At 36.0% G+C, this 15,893-nt stretch overlaps 1 protein-coding gene across 5 annotated transcripts in view; it reads left to right on the forward strand.

The window, feature by feature from the left end:
• LOC145293208 (SCY1-like protein 2) overlaps positions 1–15,893 on the forward strand; it is a 207,101-nt gene that overhangs the window by 48,332 nt on the left and 142,876 nt on the right. For 2 of the 5 annotated variants that reach the window (XM_080139730.1, XM_080139732.1), the window contains exon 1: positions 1,805–1,943. The exons of 2 other annotated variants lie outside the window; for them this stretch is intronic. The gene's annotated coding sequence lies outside the window, so the exon portion shown is untranslated. Of the gene's footprint in view, positions 1–1,804; positions 1,944–4,593; positions 4,635–15,893 lie in introns of those variants that run through there. One more of the 5 variants, XM_080139731.1, reaches the window with a different exon arrangement.

The following is a 15,893-nucleotide window of genomic DNA, read 5'->3' on the forward strand; positions in this document are numbered from 1 at the left end:
AGAGAGAGGCGACCGCCACAGTGGATGAGAGACTACGAAATGTGATCTTGAGATCAGGGAGGCATGTGGTTAGAAGCAAGAAAGACAAGTCTTACTGTGGTTGCTCAGCGAGTAAGTTCAGGCGAAGAAAAGGAAGAAAAAAACATGGCGGCCAGTATTTTTATTTCGTCCGTTCTCGCGTAATCTTGTGTGTGCGTGAAGATGGAAACTATAAAACGATGTTCATTTCTCAGTGCTGAGAGAATATTCCCGATCGGGCAGGAGAGAAGGCAACGAGAGTGGAGACAGAGGACTGTAGCGATAATCTTTCTTGAACATTCCGTTTGTGTATTTGAGGTGACCCCCCCCCCCCATTATACTTCGGCAAAGGAAAAGTTAGACGTATGCTTAGGGTTTTTTTTTAAATCTTTTTTTTATGTGGGTGAAGTGGGGAGCATCCAACTCTGGATGATAAAAAATAAACATTGCCCCAGTCAAGAAGGATTATTTCTTCTTTATCCAAGAACAAATATTACACTTAGAATTATTTATTTGCTATAAGTTCAAAATAATACAATGTAACGAATAAGCCACAAGGCCATCAAAAGAGTAGAGAAAATGGGACTTGTTGGTCACATCAGCTATTTTACTCTAGCTATCTTAATCTTAGCTACAGCCATCACAATACCACACTTACTCCAGTTGGCAAATCTACTTAAAATACTACACGTCGATTCCAGGGAGTAGCACATGAAGTTAATTTGCTCGTCTGAGCTCCGATTTATGATTCTTCCCTTGCCAAACTTTCACAAAAAACACCCAGTCAACTAAAACCACTATCAATGATTTTCCCCACTCTATCTGTGCCTAAACATTGACTCCATGAACAAAGCCTCCTTCCTAGAACTGCCCGCCCGTGGGACTCTGTTCCGTCAGCCTGCTTTTCAACTGACTACAATATGGTCGTCTTCAAGTCCAACGTACACAAATTCTTGTTGAAATGTCCCCTTAAATAATCAAATTATACACAATTTCCCCTACTAGCGATTACTACGTTATTGTTCCAACGATTACCGTACACTCTATCCTCGACTCGCTTCAGGGCCTTCATAAGTGGTGACTTCCTTCACAAAAAAAAAAAGAAAAAGAAAAAGAAAGATTTTACAGTATTTCATGTACCTATTTACTATGCCTCCCCACGGGACAGAGTTAGACACCAGGGTCGTTTTTTAACGTGGAGAAAAGGTACAAAAATAAAAATTGTCTCAGCCGTGAAGGATTTCTCCTCCACCGAAAGAGAACAAAAAATAGAAGTGCAGCATCTGAAGAACAGATGGTATTTATTTGCTCCCCCACCGAGCAAATTAGGCACAAGGCCGATTTTTAATGTGAGGAGTGAAGGGAGGGGGAAGGGGAAAAGGGGACCAGCTCCCGAGAGGTGGGAAATGGGAGCTGGTTAAAGGTCAGACATGTGGGGTTGCCCCCACATCTGGTCTTTGCTAGTCATAGCTAGTCATAGCTTGCAGTATCTGCCGGAACAGATACTACACTTTGATCTTGTTTATATATTTTATTGAGAAAGAAAAAATTGAACATAAAAAAAAACGTACAAAAAATTCAATTCAACAAAATTAGGCACAAGGCCCTACAAGAAATTGGGAGGGGGAGGGTACAGGGTCTTTTTGACTATGTAACAGATGAGACTTTGAAGTCTTACTCTTGACTGGCAACATTTACTACACTTTGATCTTGACCAAAAGGCCAAGCATAGTATTTCATGCAGTCGTCTTGTAAAATCTACGATAATGTCAAAGGGGGACTAAGTCCACAAGGGAGATAACTCCGAGAAGCTTACATCTCGCTCTCTACAAGTGTGTTTTCACATTGCGGTGCATTTTACCTAGTTCCGTCGAGGAAATTATTTTTCATCGTTAGTTCTCTTTTATTCAATTATGCGTTTTAAGGTGAGTAATTATTTATGCCTTTTATTGTCCTGAAAGTGTGAAAATAATACCAATAACGATAATATCTAGCCGTTTTGCGCTTACTAACACAACATGCATTTTTGCCGTGTTCAAGGAATGCTCGACGTTTTCAGACAGCTGTAAGAAGGAATGTCTTCGTGATCGCCTCCTACCCTCTTTATGTCTTGTATCTCTTCCTTCTACTCTTGGATCGAAGACACTATCAACGAGACATCGCTCAGGGATATTCTTTTTTTTTTTAATTTTTAAACTATAATTCGTTTTTTCTTATTTTACACGTATAAGTTCAGTTTTAATAAATGTAAGCTTATATTTAAAACTGAAAAAAAAATCGTTTAAAATTATCACCTGTATAATTGTTTTATTTTTCTTTCTGTAGTAGTAGTAGCCATATTGTGGTGTGTATGACTGTATACAATCTTTCTTGTACCTTTTTAATTATTCTTAATTGCTTTTAATTAGTGTATTTTAAGCCAAACAACAAAGCATTCAAATACCTGCTACATAAAAGTAGAATCGTGATTTGTAGCGAATTATATTCATATGCAATTGTGTGACCACTATTCGTGTATCTGTCTGTATTTGTCGCCGTTTTGTGACTGACATATTATTTATTTACTATCAACTCGATAATCTGTTTGAAATGAGAAAATGCAATAGCTTAAAATAAAACGAAATGTTAAGAATCCTACACACACACACACACACACACACACACACACACATATATATATATATATATATATATATATATATATATATGTAAGTTTTTTAAATAATTACGAAATCAAATCCACCACAATGCATTTTGGGGTACTAGTGCACTGAGTGATCCGGACGTAAATAATAACGTTATTGTTTAAAAAGCCATTCTTAACATGGGGAGGGTGAGGGTGTTTTGTACCTATTCTGTACTTCAACCTTACAATTGAATAAAAGAAAACATAAAACTTTAATTAAACTTGAAAATACGATTTAAAAAATAGCGCGGATGATCATTCTCTGCCCTTTAGCACCCATTTTGGTTTCTTTGTAAACAAGTCGGGGTACTTGTGCAGAATATGGATTGTGACTGCTGCTCCTTTTTTTTTTCTTTTTTTTTAAAGATAAACTTTTGAAGTTGAATTCAATTTTTACGGTAGTATCAGCTGAAAGTACAGAAATCGGTACTTATGTATTTTTGGTGCAGACGTTATTTCGAAATCCATTCTTAACATGGGGAGAGTGTTTTGTAACTATTTTGTGCTTCCAGCTAACAATTTAATAAAAAGGGGTACTTCTACAGTTTATCGCCGAAAATGGAGGCGCTTTTTTTTGGGGGGGGGGAGGGGGCACCTGTTATTAGAACCAGAGGGAGAGATCAGTATTTTAAACTTTGGCCGAAGTCCGTAATTGTTTTGGAAATGTTTCGATTTAATAAATGAAAGTGACATATTCATAATTGTTTAAACTGGGCTAGCACCATTTGAGAACCAAAACATTTATTGTACCTTGTAAAGACATTGAAAAGTCTGCGTAAGAAAATATAATTTTAATAAAACAATTTTGTAATTTTTGTTTATTTCCTACTTCGGTCATAGTTTTAAATACTGATTTCTCCCTCTGATTTTAACGACAGGTGCCCGAAAAAAAAAATGGCGTCTCCATTTTCGGCGATAAAGTGTAGAAGTACCAAAACAGATATCGTGAAACTTGAATTTAACCTGTAAAAACTATTTAAAAATAGCGCGGTACCAAAAATACATAAACACTCGGAAACCCACCCAATAAATGTTCCCGTATTTATTGGGTGGGGTTTTCTACCACCATTTTGTTTTATTTTTAAGTCATTCATTGTCAGAACTTCGCGGCCATGTTTTTCTTGTTCTTGCGTAGCGCTCAACACTACTTTTTTTTTCGAACCGAATAAACATTTAAAAATAAGTAAAAACACTAAAACCTTATCCAACTATGTAGAAAAGTAATTTCTCATGCTTACACTTCATCTTTTCTGTCCTCTGTCAGTGGAGAAATCCTTCATGACTGAAACAATTTTTACTTCTGTTCCTATCCAGAATTCCCGTATTTGGGGAGCTGGATTTTCCCCGCATTAAAAACCGACCTTGTTTCTAACTCTGCCCTCGTGGTGAGGCAAGTAAATAGGAACATTTATTTATTTGTTTTTTTGACTACTTTTTCGTATCAAATGTAAAACAAAGCGCAATTTTAAAATATTTTCCCAGTACTTTCATTTTTATCGTCTATTCGAAGTATTTCACTTGGTATTATCAATAATGACCATTGAACCTTCACTTATTGGTTTACTTTGATTATTTGTAAATGATTGTTTTAACATTAATTAAATTCTTTTCTCCACACCGCCATGCTGGTCAGTTAGCAGTTGACCACTTGACCACTCCTTCCGAACGTGGAAAAAAGAAAGGGAAGGCGATCACATTGATTTTTTTTTTTTTTTTTTTTTTTTTAGACTTGTCATAAAAAGTGGGTGACTTGTATATAATTTAAAAATGTGGCATGTTGTACTATAGACGACAAAACGGAGAAGTGGTAATGGAAATAGTATTCCAACAAAATAGAGAAATAAAAAGGAACAAACCAAGTTATGTGTTTCGTTTTTATTTCAGAGGAAGTCGCGAAATAAAGACGAAACATTGATGAACACATAACTCGGTTTGTTCCTTTTTTTATTTCTCTCTCTCTCTCTCTACACGGTGGCCGTGTGGATTTGGTCTTTGCTAATGGAGTCAGAAATGGCTTCGTTGCCGGGTTCGGTAATCGTGGTGACACCCTCCTCCTGCACTGATGATTCCCGAAAGGATGAAACACCAGTGTCTGTAGGTATTTAATAATTATTATAGTAAATAATTATGTCAACCCCTTTAAGAAACTCGTTTCTTATCTGAGCACTTTACAGTTGAAATGAAGTCGGTCACTTTAGCTCGCATGCGAAGATCACCGTATTATAATCATCACTCTGACAGACGTTAAAAACATTTAAAAATAAATGTTTATATTTCAACAATATTTCTCGCGGTTGACGGTGGCCGTGGGGATTTGGTCCTTGCTAATGTAGTTGCTGGGTTTGAATCTCCTGACCGTCGGTAATCGTGACACCCTGCATTGATGATTCCCGAAAGGATGAAATACTAGTGTCTGTAGGTATTTAATAATTAATAATTATTATAATAAACAAAAAAATATGTTTTTTACTTTACAACCTCAAAAAACATATTCAGCTCTACTCACGTATTGAGCACTTTTTATCCTGTTTTTTTACCACATCTACCTCTGAGTGTGTGTGTGTGTATATATATATATATATATTGCCTTGTCAAAAGCAAGCTAAGTTGCTCTTCTACCTAGCTGGATCAGTTTATTCTTGTTTTAACTTATTTTCAATGCATAAAAATACAATTGTGAATTACTTAGGGTCTCTATCCAGTCATGGCTGATGGAACGAGACCATGCTACTACTCCCGTGAAGTAAATAAAGGGTTCCGTTCGAAATTCCGTCCAAATTCGACAGAAACATTCCCAAGTTCGACAAGATACACCTGAAGTAGCAGTGTCAGAAATTTCGTGAAAATAGTGAATAATTCCACCCCATCTTTCCAAGCTTATAACTCCTCGAAAAATGTAATTCAAGCCCTAATTTTTTTTTCAATTAAAGGAGCAAGGACCAAGGTTTTATTAAAAAAAAAAACAAAAAAAAACAATGTGTTTTTTTTTTTAAAAAAGGTTTTAAACTTCGGACTTTACAGGTAAATTTCTAAAAAAGGGATTTTTTTTTTTGTTTTAAATTTGAATATATTATTTATTGACCTTTTCTCTTCAATTTGTGATATATAAAACTATTAAACATAAATTAATTATTTACTTTTTAAGAGAAACTTGAAAATGTGTGACACTTACACAAATGGGGGGGGCGTGAATTTAAAAAAAAACGTTTGTCTAAAATATTATATTCGGTTTATTGGAAAGAACATAAAATTTCACATTGACCCTGAAAATATCGTAAAAATAGAATCAATAGAAAAATTTTGATAGATTTTTAAAGTTTAAAAATTGAAAAATATTGAGTTCGGAAAATTCATTACTGTTTTTAAAAAAAAAGAAAAAATATTTCTATTACTTTTGAAACAACTGTAATAGTTTATTTTGGAAGTATAATCCATAAAGAAAATGAATAACCCACTTTTAACAGAGAAATTACGAGATTTTTATATTTTATTCGCAGTTTCGTGTTAGGGGTGTCAAAAATTCCTACAAAAATTCTGATACTGCTACACCTGAAGAAGGTCGGAGCTTACATCGACCAAAACATGAAAATGACACTTAAGATGAGAGCAGTAGTCCAAATAATCCAAATACGAATTTTAAAATGTTTATTCAGTTCGAAAAACAAGTAGTGTCTAGTGTTACATGAAAACAAAAAAAAAAAAAATTGCCGACATGAGACGGTCACCTGTTTGGAGTCTCAATAATCGCTCAAAACTTGAAAATAAAATATTCATAGAAAACTCTGCCAATAAGTGTTAACGTGCCTGTTTTGTTAGTGAGAAAGAGAGTGTGTGTGTGTGTGTGTATAAAATCTGTATGTGCGTTTCTTTAACAGTATATATGTGCATGTGCTAGGTTTAGTAGTTCATGAAACTCTTTGTTTGCGTTTGCTGGGAGCCTTTGTTGCAACATGGACTGAACTGTGATGTGTGCATTTGCATTTTCTCGAAAAGAAAAACTGTTTCCCTTCCTCAATCGGTTTTCACATAGAAATTAAACGTCTAGAAGTTTTGTTTTTTTTTTTTTCTTTTTTTTACTCCTTTTTATCCACACTTGCACATTAAGGGCCATTGTTTGGTATAATCTCTATAATTGATCATGTGGGTAATTGAGTTGCAAGATGTCTGTTTGTGTTACATTTAAACATTACTGCAATACTATCTCATTGATCACTGTACATGCAATAACCCTTATCCCTGAGTGGCCTCCGGGCCTTGATAAGTGGTGACCTCCATGTAAAAAAAAAAAAAAGAAAAAAAAGTACAGTCAGGGGAGCAAGAAACAGGAAGAGAAGTCCAAAGTCTAGCAGTCCGTGGGAAGATACTATTAGAGTAGAAGCATTTCAAACATCTAGGGACTTTGGCAATGAAGGGGTGGGATTTTGCTGCATTAGTTAGTCGGGAGTATGTATGTCGAGGGAGAGGTACAAGTTCTATGAGTTCATCAGAGCACATTGCATTAAAGTACTTGTAAAACAGGCAAAGAGATGCAACATTGCAGTGATAAGACAGGGGTTGGAGCTTGGTCGATAATGTGGACCCTGTTAGATTTGGGACTCTGTTTTTTAACCCTGTCTAAGTGTGCAAGACTAGATGTAGATGCACCAACCTAGATGTGGCAACAATACTCCATGAGCGAGTGAATGGTGGTTTTATAGAGGTACAGGATATTATCAGGGGTGAGTAGTTTTCTAGCACAGTAGAAAGGGTCCCACCTTCTTTGCAGCAGGTTTAGCAATATCCTCAAAGTATTTGTTCCAATTCATGTTGCCTATGAACGTTAAGCCGAGAAGTTATAGATGATTTGTCTGTGTTGGATAGGCATGAAATGTGTGTGTGTGTTAGCATGCCTGTTTTGTTTAGTCTGAAAGTGATTATAAATTCTGTACCTGCTTGTGTCATGTTTAGTAAAATGTGAAAGATTCTCATTGCGTCTGTCAAGGACCTTTCGAGCTAGGACAATAAACATCTCCCTTTTTCTGGAAGGTTGAGGTAATGCCTGGGAGGGAGGTTCTTCACCTCACAGGTAAACCCCAGCCAAATATTTCAAATAACATAGAATTTGCAATCCAAATAAGATCCCTTTGCTACAGCTACCCTGTAACGAAGCCGGGCGACACCGGATAACCTTGCTTCCTAGGTTGAGGGTGAGTGGGATGGAGCTGGGCGAGAGGTCTCAGTCCCATCTCGTGAGAAACCAACGAATTGTCATCGGTTGACAAGTAAATTATTGGAGTTCAAAAGGGCCAGACTAAAGATAAGCCAGATGTCGGGTTGGCGAGGAAAACGCAAGGAGGTCTGGGAAGGGTCGACGAGTAAAGTCGACGATCCGAGTGTAATGATAACATGATTCACTTAAACCAACAAGGGAGGTGATAATAGAGAAAGAACAAAACCGAAAACAATTGAATTAGTCATTCTAATTTTAAGGGAACAAATTGGTTAATTGCCTAGAGAGATTCAATTCTCGGAATTGAATCGAGAGGGGGTCGGTTGGGAAGGAGAGAGAGAGAGAGAGAGAGAAAGAATTATGATTACCCGTCGAATAAAGAGATTGGGTCGACTAAAGAAGGAAGGGGAGGATGACGTTTAATAAAACTACTGCGGAGATAGACAAAGGAAGAGAATCGGACAGTCTGTCGATCAGAGGAGTTGGGAAGCCACGCATGCAGCCAGCCTCTTCTAATTGAGACGAAGAGAATTAACAAGACCGCCACTTAGAGTTTTTGTTTAAATACACTGTGGGGCTTGCATTCCAAGCCTGACGAACGTATAAGGGACGAGCCGAGCCTTAATGTATACCGAATCACTAAATGAACAGCCTAAACTATCCTCATCGTTGTTGATTGTTTCCATTTATACTTGTGAAGACTGCCTTCGATTTCAGCATAACCAAACTTGACTTTCCAGCCGTCGCAGACAGAGAGAGAGACGGCCACCGACGAGAAGATGATCACGACAGAAATTACCAAGAATTCCCGATTGGGCGTTACAACACTAGACAGCCAGATACCAACGTCCAATTCGGAGAGACTCAGCAGAGAGAGAGGGAGAGAGACGGATGCTTGTGCGGGGTCCGAGGCTCGAAGGAGCGAAAATATAGCCAACCGTCCTTAGGGTTAGTGCGCGTCGTTTTCCACCGTGCGCGCGCGACCCCTGCAAGGGAGAAAGGGTTATAACCCTACATTGTCTTATACAAGGATTGGTGTACTTTCTTAAAGTGATGTTGCTCTTAGTAACATAACTAAAGAGTGGATACTCCACCAGACTAGATGTATTCTTGTCTTGGAATCCAGAAAGACCAAGAGACCACAAGAAGGATATACAACATATTTAAATGGTCAATTGGGGAGAGGTAGATAATGTTCTGAACTTCTTTGTAGACATTCTTGGCCTTTGGGCCAAGATCAAACCCAACAATTTTTCTTTTCTCCATTTCGTCCTCTCTAGAGGGCACCCCAACTTAGAGACTGTCCTGCAGGAGCTCAGGTTCCTTTACAAACCGAAGTAGAATGGACGGTCTATCAACTAGACAGGGTTGGGAGGGTCCTACTAACCACTTTTGTATTTCTTCTTCCCCTGCCCTCGACACAAATGAATTATTGTATTATCATTATTATCTTTTTTGTTTTTACACGTAAATAAAAAATGTTTGAAACAATTGGGTTCTAAGTAGGACGTCCTCCAGTACAAAAGGGTGAATGCGGTATTATGGTGAAAGAAGATACTAGCTAAGAGAAACTTTTGATTAGTTCTGGAGTGAAAAGGATGACCAACGACCCCCATTTTCCCCCCTTTTGAGTTGGCCTTGTGCCTAAGTTTTTTGTTCAGTTTGAACTTACATTGTAATTTTAGCTTGAATAAAGGATTTAATAGATCAAAGTGTAGTATCTGTTCTTCAGATGTTGCACTTCCATTTCTTGTTCTCTTTTTCAGTGGAGGAGAAATCCTTGACGACTGAGATAATTTTTATTTTTGTTGCTTTTTTCCACGTTAACAAATGACCCTGGTGTCTAGCTCTGTCCTATGGGGAGGCATTGTAAATGGGAACAATGTTTCGGATGTAAAGGTCAACTTTAATGAAATATTCGAATATCTAGGTATCTTATATAAAACGTAGGAAGGGAGTGCTTTGATTTCTGAGAACTTTTACTGAAGTAAAATGAACCTTCACCGATAAGAGTTTGAATTGCCTACTAGACACGATCCTCAAGTGTCTTCGGTCTCTCTCTGTCCAGGGGTTTGTCAGGACAACTTGACATGAGGACACTTAACCCTACAATTAAACCCTAACCAAATGTTCAAAATAACATGGTATTTGGAGCGCAAATAAGATCCCCTCGACAAAACTATACATTGGCTCATACGAGGAATGATGCTTCTTCTTTTAGTGACCTTACTTCAAGTAACAGCCCTTAGCTGGATACGCCACCAGATTAGATAAATTCTTGTCCTGGAATCCAGAAAGATCTACAAGGAGTGTTCCAAAAGTAATGCCTCTTATTTTTCTATTCTGTCCGAATGGATCAAAGGGGGATTGTAAATGGCATTGTTATGATAACTGAACTTATGCATTTATGACCTGAAAGTTTCATCTCTCTGTTACAGATGTTGATGGTGTGAGACTCTAAGAAAGCAACCTCCTGTCATGGATGTGTGTCAGCAACAAAGCTGCATTATTGAATTCCTGGCAAAAGGGTATTGAAAATCGTGATGATTATGTAGAAAATAACATCTGGAGCACAAAAGGTTGCTTGTTTTAAATAATGGTAACATTCCCGTCTTCATAACTCTTCAACTTTCTGAGTTAAAAAATACGAGGCTTTACGCTTTTTTGAACAACCCTAGTATGACAAAGCGTACCCTGGACACCCATGCACAGCCGTTGTTCATCACTGGTAAAAGTGGATGTAGCATGATAGTGACTATGTAAAAATAAAAAAATAAATTGTGGAACACAAAAGATCGTTTGTTTTAATGGTACCACTCCTGTCTTTGTGGCTCTTTAACGTTTTGAGTTTAAAAATAGGAGGCTTTACTTTTGGAATGATCCTTGTACTATACCATACTTAACTGATCATCGGAAGAAAATTAATATTTTCACTTCTTTACTGTCTCCATGTTTGAGAGGTAGAGGAGAATCTTGATTGAGCACTCAGATATCGATGTATCTTATATAGAAATCAAATGTTAGCCCCAAAAAGGGTCTCCTGATTTCTGAGAACTCAATGAAGTAAAATGAAAGATGTGTTTAGTTAAGGTGCCGAAACCAGGGAATGAACCAGGGACGTTTTAGATGTGTTTGATTAAGTGCAGGTTAACACAGGATTGAAAAGGCCTTTAATTTTCAGTTTTGCCTTGAAAAGGCCTTATTTCTATTATCACCTTGAAAATATTGGTCAAAAGGCTTGAAAATTGTATTCTTTATGTTCAGTAAAAAATTTTGTCAGAATATTAAAAATAAAATTGAAATAAATACTATTAAAATATTTTTTAAATATTAAAAATCAAATGAAAATATATTCAGTTCTTCTACACTATTAGGACGAAATTTCGGACACTGTAAAACTGAATTTCACATGAAAACAGTGGTATCTTCGTATTACTTGTATTTTTAAGATGATTATATCTAAAAATTATGAAAATCGATAAGGTATAAAATTATTTATTAAAGAAAATAAAAAATAGAATTTGATGAAAATGATCAGAAGACACAGGGAGTTCAAAAGGGAGGTAATTTTCTGTTTTTATTTTTTTATTTATACAAGATGGCCACAATTTTTCACTTGGTAACATGATTAAAGTTTTTTTTTTTTTTTTAAATAATTCAATAATATTCAGGTAATTTCGACTGCATAATTTGGAAGCTACCATTGTAATTTATTAGGATTGACAAAAAAAATCGGTAGAAACCATTGTTTTTTATCTGAAAATTCCATTTATTGATTACAAAATTTCGTCCTAATAGTGTAGAAGTGCCATATATTCTTCTGAAATTGCATCATACTATTATTTCCGGTTTTGCCAATACAAGAGTTACATTCTTTTATTGCAAAACTATGCTGTCCATATACTTTACAGATGTGATCTGAAGTGAAATTCAAAATCAAAATAAATTCTATTAAAATAGTTTTAAAATATTAATTAAAATATTAATTAAAATATTAATTAAAATAATAATTAAAATATTAATTAAAATATTAAAATATTAATTAAAATATTAATTAAAATATTAAAATATTAATTAAAATATTAAAATATTAATTAAAATATTAAAATATTAATTAAAATATTAATTAAAATATTCTTAGTTTTCTGCTTTATTATATCATTCTTTATATTTAAAATTTTATTTTTAAAACTTGAATTTTGTCTGGAGAAGGCCTTAAAAAGGCCTTGAAAATGGACATTGAAAATCTGCATGGTCCTTGAAGTAATTCCTTTCACCAGCAACAGTGACAAATTTTGCATGTAATAGCAGCAGTAGTAGTAGTAGTAGTTTTCATTTCTTCATTTTACAGACATTTGCTCTTAGCATTAACAATAATTCCTATTGCATCTCTTCACTGATAAGATAAACAAATAAACACCACCAGTCATAACGTATGTGAACAATGTGGCATCCAAAACAAAATAGTTTTTTAAGCAAAAAATTTATTTCCTTTTATTTAACCATTTTGAACTCCCAACACTGCCTAAATTATCATAATTGCCTTTGTCTTGTAATCTAGGTTCGTGTCCTTGTGCAGCTACTTTTTTCTTATAGCGGGCATGCTAATCACTCAGCCTCTCATCACCATCATCAGAAAAATCTTTGATTCCTTTGTGGTTGGGGTCGTCAAAACGAATGTTGCGACAAAATCCAAAGGATGGCAAAGTCTATGTCTCTCTTTTTTTTTTTTCTTTTACATTTTCACCTCAAACATTGCCACTTTGGTGTAGGGGGCTACTATCAGGGGCAACAACTACTGGGGTACTATGTAGGGATTTGGGCAGCAAGATGTCGGTTCACATTACACTTGACCTTCTACACATCAGTACAGTTGGGGAAGCAAGGACCTGGAATGGAATTCCAAAGTCTAGCGGTTCTGGGGAAGAAACTACTGGAGTAGAAAGATCTTTTACATCCAGGGATCTCTACTGTGTGGGGGTGGGATTTAGCTGCCTGTCGGGTTTGTCGAGGGTGTTTACATCGTGGGGGCACAAGTGCTTGCAGTTCGTCAGATCATTCACCATTAAAATACTTGTAGAACAGGCAGAGGGATGCAACATTTCGTCGATAGGACAGAGGCTGAAGCTTAGATGCCAGTTCAGGACCTATCAAATTGGCGAGTCTCTTTTGAACCTTGTCTAGGAGCGAGAGACTAGTAGCAGATGCACAAGCCCAAATATGACAGCAATACTCCATACATGGGCGAATGGTGGCCTTATAGAGGTACAGGATACTTTCGGGTGTTAGTAGTTTTCTAGCACAGTAGAGAGAGCCTACCTTCTTCGCAGTGGCCCTGGCAATGCTTTCAATGTAATTGTTCCAACTCATGTTTCCTGTGAACATTGGGCCAAGGAGTTTAAAAGATGTACTCACAGATATAGAGTCGTTGGCCATTGCTATTGGTGGTAGAGAAGGTTTCTTGTAATTATTGAAGGAAACTAGTTGAGTCGAGTGTGGAGCTTTTCTTAAAATGGAAGAATGTCGTTCCAAGCTCAAAAATAAAAAAATATCAGCATAAATGCAGTTAGAGAAGCTTTTCCAGGTAAGGAATCAATCCAGTCACAATCGGCAGAATATATTGGTCTCGTTATGTTGAGACCCATAGCTATCACTGAAGTATTCAACAAGATTCAGCATGTTTTATGAAGTGATTTTTGGCATCTGATTTGTTCGTTATTATCACACATGAATATAAATAAAATCGTTACCAATCTTTGTGGTTATACGCTCCTAACACACCGAAAAATATTGCAACACTATCCATACGTAAATGTTTGAATTTTATTTAAGATTTGTCAGAACAACTAAAAGTAAAGAGCTGATAGATAATCTGAGTTCAGAGGGTTCAGGAATGTTCTAAGCGAAGAAGGAATTGTTTAGAAGTTCAGTAAAACATGTTGTTTTGGTTGCTGCACTATGAGTTTTCACAGGACAAGTTCACAGTGTGTGTGCTGACTAATATCTGTGTGTGTGTGTGTGTATATATATATATATATATATATATATATATATATATATTAGGTTGACAAAGAAAGTTCTTACGGGATCAGAGCGTTGATGATGTAAAGGTAGGAGCTTGGTTTTAGATGCATTAAAAGTAATCAGCCATCTTTTCCCCCACTGTACCATGCGCTCAAGATCAGAGGAGAGAGAATCAGAGAGGACTTTGTCATTTACGGCTTTTGATGTGTTGCCATAGGTGGTCATGTCGTCAGCATAGATGTTAATGAATGATTTAAGTATATGTTTTGGGAGATCATTGGTATAGATCAGGAAGAGAGTTGGGCACAGGATGGACCCCTGAGGGGCTCCAACATTAATACTGTTGGCCTCAGATTTCTGCCCATCAACCACTACTCTTATGAGCCTATCAGAGAGAAACGATTTAATAATTGAAAAAACATTTCCAGTTATACTGTAGCTGGAAATCTTGTGAAGTAGGCCTTTATGCCATACCTTATCGAAGGCCTTTGATATGTCAAAAGCAATTGCCCTAGAAAGGAAGCCGTTGTCAAGAGATTCACTAACCCTATGAGATATAACCGTTAGTACATCTGCAGTAACTCTAGCAGAACAGAAACCATATTGCATTGTCACTAAGAAGGTTATTTCAGCTGAGGTGGTTGACTACTTCTTTATTTAATACTAGCGAGGGTACACGGCATTGCCTGGGTGTTTCGAGGTGTGTATGCTTTACTTTTAAATTTGTGGAATTTCTTCAAAGAAAGGCGATTAAAAATATATTTTTCAATTAAACCTTGTATTAATGTAAAATTTGGTCTTTGTTGTTATGGTGAAATAATTATTATTTAGAAAACTATTATTTAACATGGAGAGGGTGGGGGTTAACTATTCTTCACCATCACCTAACAATTTAATAAAAGAAACACGTTCCGAGTGAACGCTGAGTTACGTCCGGTTATTTTAGAGTTAAAAAAAAAAGGGCCAACTTTCGGTGGCGTGTGCGTGGACCATAAGTTTGTGTTTAATTTACTACTAGAAAACTGAACAAGCCGTGAAAAGTCATAAAAAATGATTTTAAAAAGTATTTTTTTAATTATCTGATACATACGTCTCTATTGGATGATATTAACAAGAAAAAAGTTTTAAAAAAGTGAAAATTATGGAATTTATAAGGTAAGGCTTAAGGCTCAGATTCCGGTCTTCCCAATTTTTTTTCTTTTAGTCTTGCAAGTAAGAACGGTTAGAAAAAAAAAAGGATGCTTTATCTAGGTAACTCATTCCACCTTATTTATTTAGTTGTTACTTGTATTTGTCAATTTTGTTTTTGTGTTTTTTTTTATTTTGTTTATTTTTTTCTTTCTACTTCTCTCTTTTCCTTATGTAGTGTAAGAACTAATCGGTTCTTTTTAATCTGTTCGAAAAGTCCAAACGTTAATTAATTTGCTTGCAAATTGAAAACCCATATATCTACGAAATAGCCTAAGTTACCCCACCCCTACCCAGTAAATGTGACAAAAACAAACAAAAGAAATCTACCCACGACCTCGACAGTATAAGTCAAATCCTCCGGCATATAATAAATATGTGGGACCCTCAACTCACCCACTTTGAACATGTGAGGGGTAGAGAAGAATGCCAAACGACCTGAAATGAAAAGTATAACTAAGGGTAAGGGTGTCATGTTTATTCCACTTTTTAATTCATGAGTAAACATGGGAGGGGAAGGTATCTTCAAATATGTCTTTAATTTCAACTTCAACTTGGTATAAGTAAATTATTAATCCCTTTCTTTTCCTTCTTATTTTAATACTAAGTAGTTTATGAAAAAAAAAAGTGATTTATTGGGGTCTACTTTGTTAAAAATAATAATTGTCCAAGCTGTTGATGCTTTATTATTAACTAGCGAGGTGTTTGGAGGTGTGGGGGGGGGGGTTAAAAAAAAAAGTAAGTATGAGGATCGAACCCGAACTGTTG

This window comes from Euprymna scolopes, chromosome 14 (genome assembly GCF_053919585.1).
Source record: "Euprymna scolopes isolate OS-2025 chromosome 14, ASM5391958v1, whole genome shotgun sequence".
NCBI classification, from domain to species: domain Eukaryota; kingdom Metazoa; phylum Mollusca; class Cephalopoda; order Sepiida; family Sepiolidae; genus Euprymna; species Euprymna scolopes.